Genomic DNA, 13,642 nt, shown 5'->3' on the forward strand with positions numbered 1-13,642 from the left:
GAAGGGCCACCCCCTCCCCCTCTGTGGCGGGACCCCTGAGGGAGAGAAGGAGCAGGATGGCCACTCTCATCTGGCCACGGCGAGTCCCAAGCCTTCCAGGTGGTGAAGCCGCAGTGGACAAACCAGTCATCTGGAAATAACACACAGGAAGGCGGCAGCAGGAACGGCCAGGTCGTTGCCGCCGGCCATTTCTCGGTCCTTCATATGCTGGTGGATTACTGCGATGACAAGTCATAAGAAGCAACATGCCTTGTGTCTGGTGACATCTTCTTGCCACTGAAAACCAAATAAATTTTTCTTGCAAGGAAGTGAAAAGCCACTCATTTTTTTGTGACTGATTCATGTGACCTAATACGTAAAATGCTCTCACCCCAGAACGCTCCGGGAAGAAGTCCGCTCACCCCGTACGCAGCAACGCCGAGCCCACAGCCTGCTCCCTGGGCAGCCACGGCACCTTCCAGGATTCCTAGAAGCCTTCTGGGCCAAGGAGACAAGTTTTATAGTCAGTGTAATTTTAATACTGATTACACTTCCTTATGCGGAATCGTAGGAAGATGGTCATTTACTCCATATATTGTGACATGCTCGGGCGCCCACCCACCCCCTCCAACTGGCCCAGACAACAAACAGGCTTGCATTTCCATGGCGCTCGGAAACCACATGGCACATTGGAGAGAGAATTGTGTATTTCATGAGAATAATCCTTTTTTTTTCTCATCTAGCTTTCTGTTATGCATGCAGTTTTACATGAGTGAGCCAATATAGTTCAAAACTTGTCACTCACTCATTTATGTTTCTGATACATATTCACGGAAACCTTCCACACGCTCAACTTTGGGCAAAGCCCTTCCTAAAACAAGTCACTCATGGGAGGGGTCTGGAAGGGACCCTCACGACCACCTACACAAAGATTTCACGAGAGGAATGGAAAGGGGTGACCTCGTCCCTTCACTGTATCTGTCCCCTCAAGTTGCTGTCTGGAAACAGAAGGGGATGGCATCGTTACAGCAAGTCCCCCCTGCTCGGTGTCCCTCTGGGGTCTGTCTGGATCTTCAGAAAAGCAGCCACTTGATGTCTGACGGGCTGGCAATGGCGCCATCACCATGGGGCAGTGGGCGTGTGGGGACACGGCGTTGTGTGGACCAGGCACCACAGTGGAAAAGTAGGTTCAAGCTGTCCGATGAAACAGCTGTGACAGCAGCAAAGGCCTTGTCGAGGTTTTCTGGTAATTTCCTGACCAAGACAGTTGACACTCACAGAGGCAGCCCTACAGAGCTCATGGCTGCGGCTGCTTCACGGAAAGAGCCGCATGGAGCAGAGAAGACCAGCACCTGCATCTCTTCATACACCCAGGACGCGCCTGTGGACAGAGCACGGCACCCGCCTTCCTGTGCATGCCTCTCCCCAACCTGAGCCAGCGCTCCCGGGCCTTTGCACTTAGTGCGAGACACAAACTCTATCTCTCCACACCTGCTCCTTCGGTCCCAGACACACTGACACCATAGGCCGCTGCCAGTCCGAACTTCCTATCCCTCCTGAAACACACACGACCCCCCCACCGATGCTGCACAGTCTTACTCCTCATTCACCTTTTGTCAGAAAAGAGAAATTCCGAGGCACTGCGGTCTGCAGGTAAGGGAACATTCACGGGATTTAAAAGAGCAGCTTCACACGTGATGGGAAGTGTGTCTGTGGGTTTTCCTCATGCGGATGTGATGTGGACCCTGGGAACGTCGGGGTCCCCTGATCAGCTTCAAGAGACTCCGTGTGAGGAACACGAAAGCCAAGGCTGCTCTTTTCAGTGACCCCCCTTATTTGTGACCCACACAGGACAGTGTGTGATCTACACAGGAGTGATCCACACAGGAGTGATGCCAGGAGGCCCCCGAACCCCCAAGCCCACTGTCCTCTTTTCTGCTGGCTGACTCTGCCTGAAAACGGGCACAGCTCCTGTCCGCCTGTCTCCTTGAGGTTCTGCAGAGGCCCGGGGGGAGGGGCACAGAGCTCCTGCGGCTGATCTGAGGCCCCGGCAGACTCTGGCCCTGCCCGTGCCCCGTGAGCCCAGTGTCAGAAGCCAGGACTCACTGAGCTGCTTCCTCTACATTGAAGAGAAAAGCTCACCGGTGATCCCGTATCTCCCTATTTGATGGCCTTCTAGAGAGATCCATGGCCCAAAGCTCTCAGAGAACGAAAGGGTACACCTTCTCTGGGTGCCAGCCACTCTCCCTCTGCTCCCCTTCCACATGCAGGGAGGGGCAGGACGCTGTGTTAACAACATCTCCCCAGGTTCAGGTCCATCTGGAAGTTCAGGACGTCCGTCCTCTGCAAATATGGTCCTTGTGGATGTGACCGAATGAAGAGGAGGCCGCACCAGGTTAGGGTGGGCCACACCAGGTTAGGGTGGGCCGCGCCAGGTTAGGGTGGGCCGTGCCAGGTTAGGGTGGGCCCCAATCCAGTGAGCGGTGCCCCCGTGAGAAGAGGGAAATCTGGAGGCAGTGTCCTCTCAGCCATGGGGAGGAGGTCGCGTGCTGAGGGATGTGGGGGCCCAAGGGAAGGTCACCAGGCCAAGGGGTCGCCAGGGCCTCTGGCTGTCCCTGAAGCTGGAGAGGCAGGAAGGACCCTCCCCCGTGACTTCCAGAGGGAGCACAGCCCCGCCCACACCTTGACTTCCCAGAGTCGAAGAGCCTCCAGAGTCACAGGACAGACCACATCTGTCGTTGAAGCCACCCAACACACGGTGATGTGTTAGAGCAGCCTGGAGATGCCCATGCACTCAGTCCCAATTTGGCATCCCAGCTCCTCCAGGAAGGTCTCCCGGGCCTACGGCACAGACAGAGCCTCCATCACGGATCCCCCAAGCCTCAGGGCACCATGATCCCTCCAAAACCATCCTCCAGGACTGGCACCTGCAGGCCCGGGGACATCTGGCTATCCTGAAGCCTGTCCAGCATCTCGCACATTGTCCCAGGGAAGCGGCAGTGGGCAAGGACAAATGGGTTTTCCCACAGAGGTAAGTGGAACACGTGCTGGGTCAGGTTCCAGCTATAAACGCCTCTGTGGTCTCCCTCCAGGTGCTGACAGCAGAGCGACCATCATCCCGTGACCTCAGGAAAGCAGGCCCTGGCTAGGGGTGGGGCACACTGTGAGCTCCTCTCTCTCCCTCCATGTCTCGAGTTCGCTATTTCCCCAACAGAGAGGAATTAATTGCAATGAGCCTCTTTGAAATGCCCCAAAGATCTATGGCAGACGTAGTCTGCATATACCAAAGGTCACGAGGCTTGGGTACTCATGTGGCAGGTGTTAGGGTCCGTGATCAAAGGAACGAGACTGATACAAAGCGAAAATCAAGCAAAGTTTTATTTCGCGCCATGCATCAGAAACCAAACTGCATCAGAAACCAAACTGCATCAGAAACCAAACTGCATCAGAAACCAAACTGCATCAGAAACCAAACTGCATCAGAAACCAAACTGCATCAGAAACCAAACTGCATCAGAAACCAAACTGCATCAGAAACCAAACTGCATCAGAAACCAAACTGCATCAGAAACCAACCTGCATCAGAAACCAAACTGCATCAGAAACCAAACTGCATCAGAAACCAACCTGCATTAGAAACCAACCTGCATTAGAAACCAAACTGACCGGTAGGTGCCCGAGTCTTGCTGGGGACCACCGCCTCCCAGTCGCTGGGGTCCCTCCTGGAGGCTCCCTACCTCACCCTCACCATACCACAGACCCACTCCCGGTGTGGCTGCACCGTTGGCTCCTGAGAGGCTGCTCCTGATGGCGGCGCTGCCCGAGGTGGCGTGGCTGCTTGCGGCGGCGCTGCTGCTGTTGCTGCTGCTGATGCTCTGGCTCAGGGCGGCGTCACTGGCAGCGGCGCCGGCCACTGCTGCTGCTGCTCTGGGCGGTGCACGGGGCGGCGCCGCTTGTGGTGGCGCCGCTGCTCTTGCTAAAAAAAAAAAAACCTCCCCACTCCAGCCTCACAGACCATCTTTTATAGTGGTGGTGGAGCCCGGCCCACACACAGGTGGCCAATCGGATTTCAACCTACCACAGTTAATATATGCACACCCCTCTGACTGAATAGGGCTATCTGGCCTGGCCCGCCCCTATATCCGGGGTTTTCAAGTAACTTCTTTTTGCTAACCAGGCCCCTACACAGGCAGGCCACTCGTCTGCCCCACAGCCTCGCTGGGGACCAGGACCCAGGACAGCCACAGTCCATGTGACGCATGGTCCCCATTCAGGAATCTAGAATGAGCTCAGATGGCCTGGTGGAGCTGGTGGCTCGACCCACGTGCACACCGGCTGGTTCAGCTAGTCACCGCCTCTGGGCACAGGGGCTGTTGGGCCCGGGACACACAACAGCGTCAAGGGGACCCAAACATCAGAATCAGCGTGTTGCTGTATTCTGTGTTCAACGCACTGCTGTTCCGGTGCTCAGACTCACCCCACTGCACAGGTCTCTCCCCACAAATCCGCAAATGTGGAGGGCGTGGGCACTTGAGGCCATCCCTGCACAAGGAGCCTCCAAACCTTCATCATGTCAGGCTGACACAGGAATGCTGGAGAGTTCCAGCAGAGGCCAAGCCGAGGAGGGGGACTGACCCTGCCTTTTCCCCAGCACCCCAGAATCATGCCAGGGATCATTCTCAACGTGGACAGCAGGACACCTGGGCAATTCCGGTCCATTCCCAGACAGCTCAATGTCGCGGGGAACCCTGCCCACTCCTGGCACCCACCTGCCTCTACCAACCTTTATTAACATTCGGATGCTGGGAGGCGAGGGGCATGCTGGGCAGCAGGCGTGGGTGGACACGTGGGGCTCCCCAGGTGGACTTGAACCCACCTCTCGCCCTCATGGGTCAACCCCACACGCGCTGGGGCCCAGTGTCTGTATCTGAGGGATGCACCTAGGTGACCCGACCTCCCGACAGCCTGGCCAGCGCATCAAGGGGACGACACTGACTCATGTTGCGTCCTGCCCTGCACACGGAGCTCACCAGATATGTGCTCAGGAAGAGCATGTTCCGTGGAGACAAGCCTCCACGTCTCGCCTCCCCAGCCTCCACGTCTCGCCTCCCCAGCCTTCACGTCTCACCTCCCCAGCCTCCCTCCAGCCTCCAGCCTCCTCCCCGCACTTGAAACACAGCTGGGCCGCCTCCTCCTCGTGCTTTCCTGTCTCGCTCTGTGGGTGAGTGCTCTGTCCGGAACCCTACCCTGAGGAGAGGCAGGGGGGAAGGCACCGCACTGTGTGGCTGGCACGCGCCCCCGTCCGGAAGGGGTGTGGGACTCTGGGAACGAAGCTACTCAGTGCACAGCTGCGTCTTGCCTCAGCCCATACCAGGGCCTCACCTACTGCAGGGACACACAGGACGGGGTCCCAAGTATGGAAGAGGGGGCCTATCATGAACCCCAGGACTCATCCTGAGGGGCACACCATGTCACCATGTGACATTTCACGTGGACCAGCCTTTGTCAAGGGACACCAGTGTGCGGCTGTACCATCCAGTCGTGGCAATAGCCAGACGCAACAGAGCCAGGAGCCCTGTGTTCTCCACACGGTCTGCGTGGAGGTGTCAGCGTGCAGCATGGTCAAGAGTCAGGAAGTCACACAGCGTCTCCCAGATCAACTCGCTCTGGGTAGAAATCCCCACGTTCGCACACATATATGCACATGCACACACACACACATGCATGCAAATGCGCACACACATTCACATGTATGCACACGTGTATGCACACGCAGTAACATACATGCACACAACCACACTTGCATACACACATGCAAACACACAACATGCACGCACACACATGCCCACATGCACCTACATGCGCATACATACACATGTGCATGCAAATGTATGTACGTGCACTTGCACACATGTGCATACATTCGCATTTATGCAGACGTGTACATATGCACGTCTACGCATGTGCATGCATATGTGCATGTATGCAATTATCTGTGCAGATGCACACACAGGTATGCACACGTGTGTGTACACACAGCCACAGGCACACGTGCAACCACATGCACACCGACACACACACACTTGCCTGCACATGCACACACATAAGCACATACATGCATGCACGCACACACACATGCACACGTACAACTGTTCATATTTCTAAATCTGCTAAGAGAATCTTAGCACCATCAGCATTTCAAAGTCCTACATTTTAGAAGACCTGGAAAAAGAGAAAAGCAAAATGGCTGCGATGACTGTGGCATTTTTGGTGAAAAAGTGATCACCTTCAGAATTCACGGGATCAGCTGTGCTTCCGCTCTGTGCTCCCCAGGGAAGCTGCAGTTCCCTAGGTTGTCGAGCAGACTAGATTCGTTTCCCAGGACACTAACAGGTGTAATTTGCAGAGTTAAATAAATGTCAGAGATCTCCGACCTCAATCAACCCCCGTTGAGACCACAGAGCCCTCACCCCGCCCCGCCCCCACCCCACACCTCTCTCTCTGAGAATATGCAGTGAGGCTAGTTGTAGTTTTTAACCAGCCAGGTCACACTGCCTCATGGAGGACGCTGGTGTCTGGGACCTTGGAGGAACCAGTGAGTACGAAGCTGGGGGCCGACAAGGCAAGCGCACCGGCCAGACCAGAGGCCACTCCCCAAAGTCTCCCACCCACATGTCCCTTTCTCAAAGCACGGTGCCCACCCCTCCAGCCACATGGCCATTTTTCCAGTTCCTGTTCAGCCATGTTCCCCCCACCACAGGACCTTGGCATGGGAAACTTGCTTCCCTCTTCGTGTACTTGGTTCCTATTCATCTTTTGGAACTCAGCTAAAGCCGGGCTTTCTGAAGCTCTGCACGAGGAACACGTTGTGCGGATAATTCTGTATTGAGGCATCCTGGTACTGTAGTATGTTGGCCAGCATCCCTGGCCTCCACCCACAGGATGCACACAGGACCCCGCCCCCAGTCTGACTCGAGGAGTTACCAAGTGTCCCCGCCCCAGCCCCTGGAAGAGGCCAGAGCCTCCAGGTTGACCCTGTCTCCTGTCCATCCCAGCCCTGCGGTCTTCATGGTACCCTCGCCAAGCTCAAGTTCTCCCTTCACGGGCGAGGGCTCTTCCGGCCCCGGGCTTCGAGCTCCCAGGACAGGAAGCACCACGTTAGTCCCTGTGAGAGCGACGTCTAACGCTAAGAAGCTCGAAAATGCTGAATGACTGTCTGAGTGTCCATGGAGCCAACACCAGAACCAAACAAGGAACCAGAAGGACACACACGCTCAGCCCCCGAGAGGCTCGGGAGCCCTCTCCTGGGAACCCTCTGGTGGCCGAATCAGCCACGCAGAGCCCCAATCCATCCCGGCCTTCACCTCGGCCCACCCCGAGGCACTGCAAAAACAGCTTTTTATAACTGCAGAAAGAACGCGCAGCAGGAGACCTATTCTCCCACCAAGTTCCAGGTGCCCAGCCGCGCCGACTGCAGCGCCTGGTGGCAGAGCCCTGGAACACAGTCGTCCTGCACCACCGCAGCTCCGCTCCCGCAGACGGCACCTCCCCACTCCCCACTCCAGCCGCCGGCGGCCACCACTGACCACAGCATCCAGCAATCCCACTTCCAGTACTTCTCCAAAATAATGGAAATCGGGATCTCAAAGACATCCACACTCCCAGGTCCACCGCGGCGCTGTTCACTACAGCCAGGACCCAGAAAGAACCCAGAGTCCGCCGATGGATGAACGGCAGGTGCGATGTCAGTCGGCCGGGGTGACACACACTGACGGCGTGATCTGGCCCTACCTCCTGGCACAGCGGTGAAAGAAATCGGCAACAGCCCAACCATCCGACTTGGGAAGCATGAGAAATGTCCATGTGTCCTGCTGCCCCGAACACGTGCCTGCACCCGTCAGCAGGACCTGCAGTGAGACCAGTGACGGTAGCCAACGAGGGGGCTTCTGCTCATCCCCCAACCCCCACCCACGTCCAGGGGCAGGCACAGGACAAGCAGACGTGTGCTGCATGAGTACATGAGTGAGTACAGGAAACATTGCACACTGTAAACTCGACGTGATTCAGTGAACATCTGGGGCCTTCGTCCCTATCCCAAACGCACACTAGTAACTGATCACCTAAAGGAAAACAGGCTGGGCTCGTTTCTGGGCATTACGGAACTCACAATCTCCTCGCTGGGTGCTGGGCACCAAGCAGGTGCCCCAACTCAATCATCACAGACCCCCATCTTCCCGGGCTGGAGGCATGTCTCTGGCTCTGCCGGGTCCCATACACAGCACATTCCCACCCTGCCAACATGCACCCAGCGGCCCACTCGCCACCCAGGAATAAAGCTACTGGAGGGACAGGCTTCCTTGGGAGACATACAACATGAGTTCCAAGAGATAAGCCTAGGGACAAAGGCAAAGGGAATGCGAGTAATTTTCACACACTTAGTTTTTTTTTTTTTTTTTTTAAAGATTTATTTATTTATTTGACAGAGAGAGATCACAAGTAGATAGAGAGGCAGGCAGAGAGAGAGAGAGAGGGAAGCAGGCTCCCTGCTGAGCAGAGAGCCCAATGCGGGACTCGATCCCAGGACCCTGAGATCATGACCTGAGCCGAAGGCAGCGGCTTAACCCACTGAGCCACCCAGGCGCCCCACACACTTAGGTTTTTAAATCATCCATAGCACATCTGGGTGGATCCCAACAAGGGACAAGACTGCTTCCCTTGTGGGGACCACGGTCATCTCCACGCTAAGTCCCGGAGCTTCACCCTGATGGAGAGAGACACACACGAAGGCAGACGATGGAACCAGGGCCAGTATTCTTACTGTCTTCAGGGTGTCCAGGGCTGGTTTTTGAAGACATTGCGCAGATGCAGAGAGCCAAGCATACACGCCTCGCCCCTCACGTGAGGTCCAGATAAAACCATCTGCAGCCCAGATGGTGGGACTCTTTCAGGGCAGCACCCTCGAGGGGCAGCACCCGTCCCCTCAGGCTCGCTGGGAACCAACCCGCCAGCAAAGTGCTCCCAATGCCTCCCCTTGCAGGCACAACTGGGACATTCTCTTTTTTCCCCCAAATGCCACGGGCATTCCACTTTTATGCGACTTTCAGACCTATCCCCTCATAGAAAGCCAGCAGACTGCCCCCTGCCTGGCGGGACAGACACCCACGAGGAGACTCAAACATGTTCCTCCCTGGTCGGCTGTCGCGAGGGGGTCCCCTAGAGCCATCGCCCGCCAGCTGACCCCCGGGCAACGGAGGCCCAGGAAACGGAGGCCCCTCACCCCTCCGCTGCCCCTGGGCGGCGGCGCTGCCCAGCCTCCCTCCCCACCCCCCATCTGGAGCTTCCCAAGGACTCAGCCTGAACAGGGCGTGTGGCCCTGAGACCACGTGGGCCGAACAGTGGCCAAGCTCAGTCCAGGCCTCTCTGCAAACTCAAGGTTCTGCAGGCAGGGCAGGCCCTCCTCGTCTCCCGGCCACCCACGCCGGGCCTCACAAGGCAGCGCCCCCGCTTCTTTACCGGCACCTACCTACGCTTTCCTTGCTTTTTGTGGATGGGGCCAGTTTCCGAACCAACACCAGCCCTGTATCTAGAGCTGCAGTTCTTGGCCAAAGAAATACCTGCCCCCAGGTGACCCTGGGCCATGTCTGGAGGCGTGTTTGGTTGTCACAACTGGGGAAGGGGCTGACACTGGCACGGAGTGAGCAGAGACCGAGGACGATGCTGGGCATCCTGCAGAGACACCCTAAACCAGAATTATCCAGTGCTCGTAGGCTGAGAAACCCAGTCTTGAGCCAAGACGGGGCCTCTGGCCGCGTGGGTCGGCCAGCAGAAGGCACAGCGGCTGCAGCCCCCTTCCCACGGGGTGGGAGGTCCGGCCTCACTCACCCACACGCCAGGTGAGGCACGGTCTGACAGAATGTACAGCCCAGGTGCTCAGGGACCCTGCTGCCTGGGCATCCAGTTCTGGAAATAACGGAGCCTCCAGAGACGTCCAGCTGTTCTCTGCAGGAGGCTGGGAACGTGCAGGTGAGATGCCGTGCTCACCCAAGGGGGACCCTGAGGACCCGCATCTAGACCTCGGGGGACTGCTGGGACCCACGTCCAGCATGAGCTCACAGAACCCCGCCCCATGGAGCCAAGCGAGGGCATGTGGTGCCAGGTTCTTTCATGCCCTTGTCGGGTCAACGTGCACCCAGCATCAATTAGCCCGCCTGTCGGATCCCACCCCACTCCCGGCAGTCAGCAACACCGTGGCCTCCTACTCAGTTAATTGCACTGAGAAATGTCCACTTTTCCTTTAACAGATGATGCGATGCTGGCTCAGAAGACGCCGCATACGGTGCACGGGCGCGGGTGAGAGGCCGCGAGACCTGGTAAGGCCGCGGACGGCTCGTTCTCCCTTCCAGCCGAAGCTTTCCTCTGTGCCGCTGGGACAACACATTTGTTTTGCTCCTGAGTCTGGTTTAGGACTTTCTCAAACTCCGCTTAGCCTTCGGATTATCGACTTCACGACCGGCGGTCCCCATCTGCGAGGAGCAGGGTCTTTTCCACCCCTGATGTTCCAGAAAACCAGATTTTTCTTTTTGTAACCTCTCCTGATGGAACAGATTTTGAAAAAATGCAGATGCATCAGAAACCTTACCTGGAAACACCCTTCCGCTTGGAAGCTGAGCTTCCACTTCTCTTCTCATGGCTTCCCTGCCACGCACCCGTCCCCGCCCTCATAGACCGGCTGGTACCGGGAGGGAGTGGAGCAGCACGCTTGTCCTCCACCCGCAAGAACCCCTCGCCACCGAGGCCTCTGAAGGAGCATCTTTCCACGGAAACGCTCAGCCTTCCCTGGGGACTGACCACGACGTCCTAGATAACGGGTCCAGCCCGGGGCTCCTTCACCCGCCTCCCCCTGCCTGGCCCCGGGCAGGTGCTGGACTCCTTCACTGCTCATGCCCTGCACCTGTTTCTGCAGTACGAGATTGGAAACTGGAACCCAGCCTGCTTCCGCTGACTCGGTGTGCTTCTGAGAACCCAGACCTGGGCCAGCTTCTACCCGCTGTGACCCCTGTCGCTGGGACCTGCTTTCTCTCTCAGCTCTGAGCTCTGTGCTCCCTAAAGCATCACTTCCAGGGGCCAGACAGGAGGAGCTTCGGGCCCAGGCATCTGGAAGCTGAACCCCCTCACGGCCTGGTCCGATCACAGGCCCGCCCCCATGCCATGTCCATGTCCCAGAAAGACAGGTGCTGCTGGACCAGGCAGCATCCCACATGGGCACCTGAGCTATGCGGACCCTCCACAGGGCACGTGGGCTGGGAGAGGCCACCCTCAGACACGCGTCAAAGCTCTGGGACCAAAGATTGGCAAATGGGCAAGGAATGAATGAACCCCCAGTTCCTAAGGAGCGGATCAAATTCCTCGGAGCACAAGGGGTACATCCACGGCCACCATGCCCTAGGCATTGACACCTCTTGGTTCCCTCCCTCTGTGGTCTTTCTTGTCAGCCAAAGAAAATCAGAGCCTGTTACGTTTGCAAGGGAGTTCTTTGGGGCTCCCAGCGCAAAGGCCCTTCTCCCACACACAGGTAGTCAGCTGCCACTCATCACTTCCTATGTCTGGAAGAAAAAGGCTCATCGGTTTAAAAAAAGAAAACAGACAAAACCACTTCCCGGATAGCCCACAGGCCAGGCGGTAGATCGTCCTGGCTGTCTCACTTGGCCGCAAACAGCTCTCCCTTAAATTGCACATGAAATTAACAGCTCCCTCTGTCTGGCCCTAAAAACATGATCACACAGGTTTATGCACCATGAGGAGTGACTGGGAGCTTCCCAACAGGGTCTGTCTACGCTGGAAACACTGTGCCAAGGGCAATCCAGGGGCAAGCGAACACATCAGAGGGAAGGATGCCTTGGATGAAGGCGATCATGCAGCTGCCCCGGCAGGGCTCCTGGCAGCCACCTGGGGCTCCCCCTTAAACCCACTCCCCAGCCCAGCCCCAAGGCTCCCGGCATTGTGGGCAGCAGGCGAGTTGCCGCCAAGCATCAGGCATGATGATCGCTTAGCAGGTCCCTTATCTGACACTCGGGCTGAGCCAGTCGCCGGCAGTACGGGGTTAAGAAGGATGAAATAAAGACTTTAAACACAGCTGGGCCTCGGTAAGTCAGTACATGAAAGTCACCCCGAGCAGGGCCAGCCTGTGAGATGGCTTTTCCTCCGCACCTGGTGAGTCATGTCCGTCGTGCACGGGCCCCACTTCAGTCCTGCACTCAGTGTGGGTGAAGTGGGGACGGGAGCACGGCGGGTGGGAAAGACCAGCAGGTGCAGGCCCAGCAGGGCTGGGGCACCAGAGAGGCCGGGCCCACGCCCTCCCCACTGCACAACCAGTAAGACCCCGTCCACGTTCCCGTTTCTCCGTTCACGGAGGGCTGGACCTGGAATTCCTGAGTGAAAGCACAGAATAGTTGCTCTGGTGCTTGACGGATTTCGTCAACTTCCTCTGTGTCTCCTTATAGCACGTCTCCAGACCACGTAAAAATGCCAGCTCGCCAGGTACTGGGCCAGTGGTCGGTAAGGTCGCTTACAAGGGGAAGAAAACAGTTTGTTTCACTGGTTCGACAAAAGTGGAAAATTACCATTTTCAGGTCATTCCCCTGGTTACCCATAAAACTGAACGTTTTCCCCATTAGTTAATATCTGCTGTTTGTTAAGTTTCCTTTCTCGCTCTGGCCCCTCTTCTCACCCACCGACATCATCTCCTTGTATTTAAAGTTGAGAAATTCTCCGTTGTGTTTATCACAGTTCTTTTTCCCAATCTGTTTACCTTTCAGTGGAAAAACATTTCTTTAATCAAAAGGTTTTTTAATCTTTACTTTTTCCCAATCCAAATGTCTTTTCCTTTCTGATTTCACTCCAGGCTTTTCTGTTCAGCAAACACTTCCTACCCCTACTCAGAATCCAGACAAACACACATCCCTCCTGTTTTCTGGGGTTTGTTTTATAATGGGCTACCTCTAAGTGTCTGTGTAGGGAGGCTCTGTCCCATCCCTGGTGGGTGGCCAGAGAAGCATTGTGGGCTTCTCAGATGCTGCCTTGTTCCCTGCCGTACTCAGGGCCTGGCACTTGGCACACGTTGGGGAAATATTTGTGGGATGCGTGAACAGAGCAATCCACAAATTAATCTTTCTGCTACTGCAGCTGCCAGATAGTGTCAGTAAGGTCATGGGTTCCCTTCCAGCTCGTAGTGTTTCTGAATGTTTTGTAAGGTCTACAAATCGTTGCCCTTCCTTTCCTGGCTGTTACATTTCTTTGTTTTACTTTGCCTCCAAAGTGTTGCCTTGTTCATGACAGCCTGCCCACCCCTCCCTAAAGCCCCTCCAACAAAGGTCCAGAGGAGAGCAAGGTGGGGCCCACCCCCAGGGCCGCTGGAGAGAGGAGAGGACAGCCCTGCCCTGTGTGACTAGTGCTGGGAGCCCCACAATCATTTCTCGCAGTTCAGGAGAAGCGTTGGCAGATGCCCATGCCTGAGCTCCCTGGCACCCCGTCCCCAGCCAGAAGATCCAAGGAGAGCCAAGGGTCTCCTGGGCCCTGGCCGGCCCTCACATGGCCGGGCTCAAGACTGTGCACTGAGCTCGGTTCAAGGCTCTGCCATCTTGAAACTCCTCATCATTATATAACT

At 56.5% G+C, this 13,642-nt stretch overlaps 1 long non-coding RNA gene across 1 annotated transcript; it reads right to left on the minus strand.

The window, feature by feature from the left end:
- Positions 1 to 226: 226 nt before the first annotated feature.
- Positions 227 to 1,735, minus strand: LOC123927189. Its single transcript, XR_006815377.1, has 3 exons — positions 1,590 to 1,735; positions 371 to 477; positions 227 to 276 (listed from the first exon to the last, which is right to left on the minus strand). It is a non-coding gene; the product is annotated as an uncharacterized LOC123927189 (long non-coding RNA).
- Positions 1,736 to 13,642: the final 11,907 nt, after the last annotated feature.

This window comes from Meles meles, chromosome 16, assembly GCF_922984935.1.
Source record: "Meles meles chromosome 16, mMelMel3.1 paternal haplotype, whole genome shotgun sequence".
Taxonomy (NCBI): Eukaryota; Metazoa; Chordata; class Mammalia; order Carnivora; family Mustelidae; genus Meles; species Meles meles.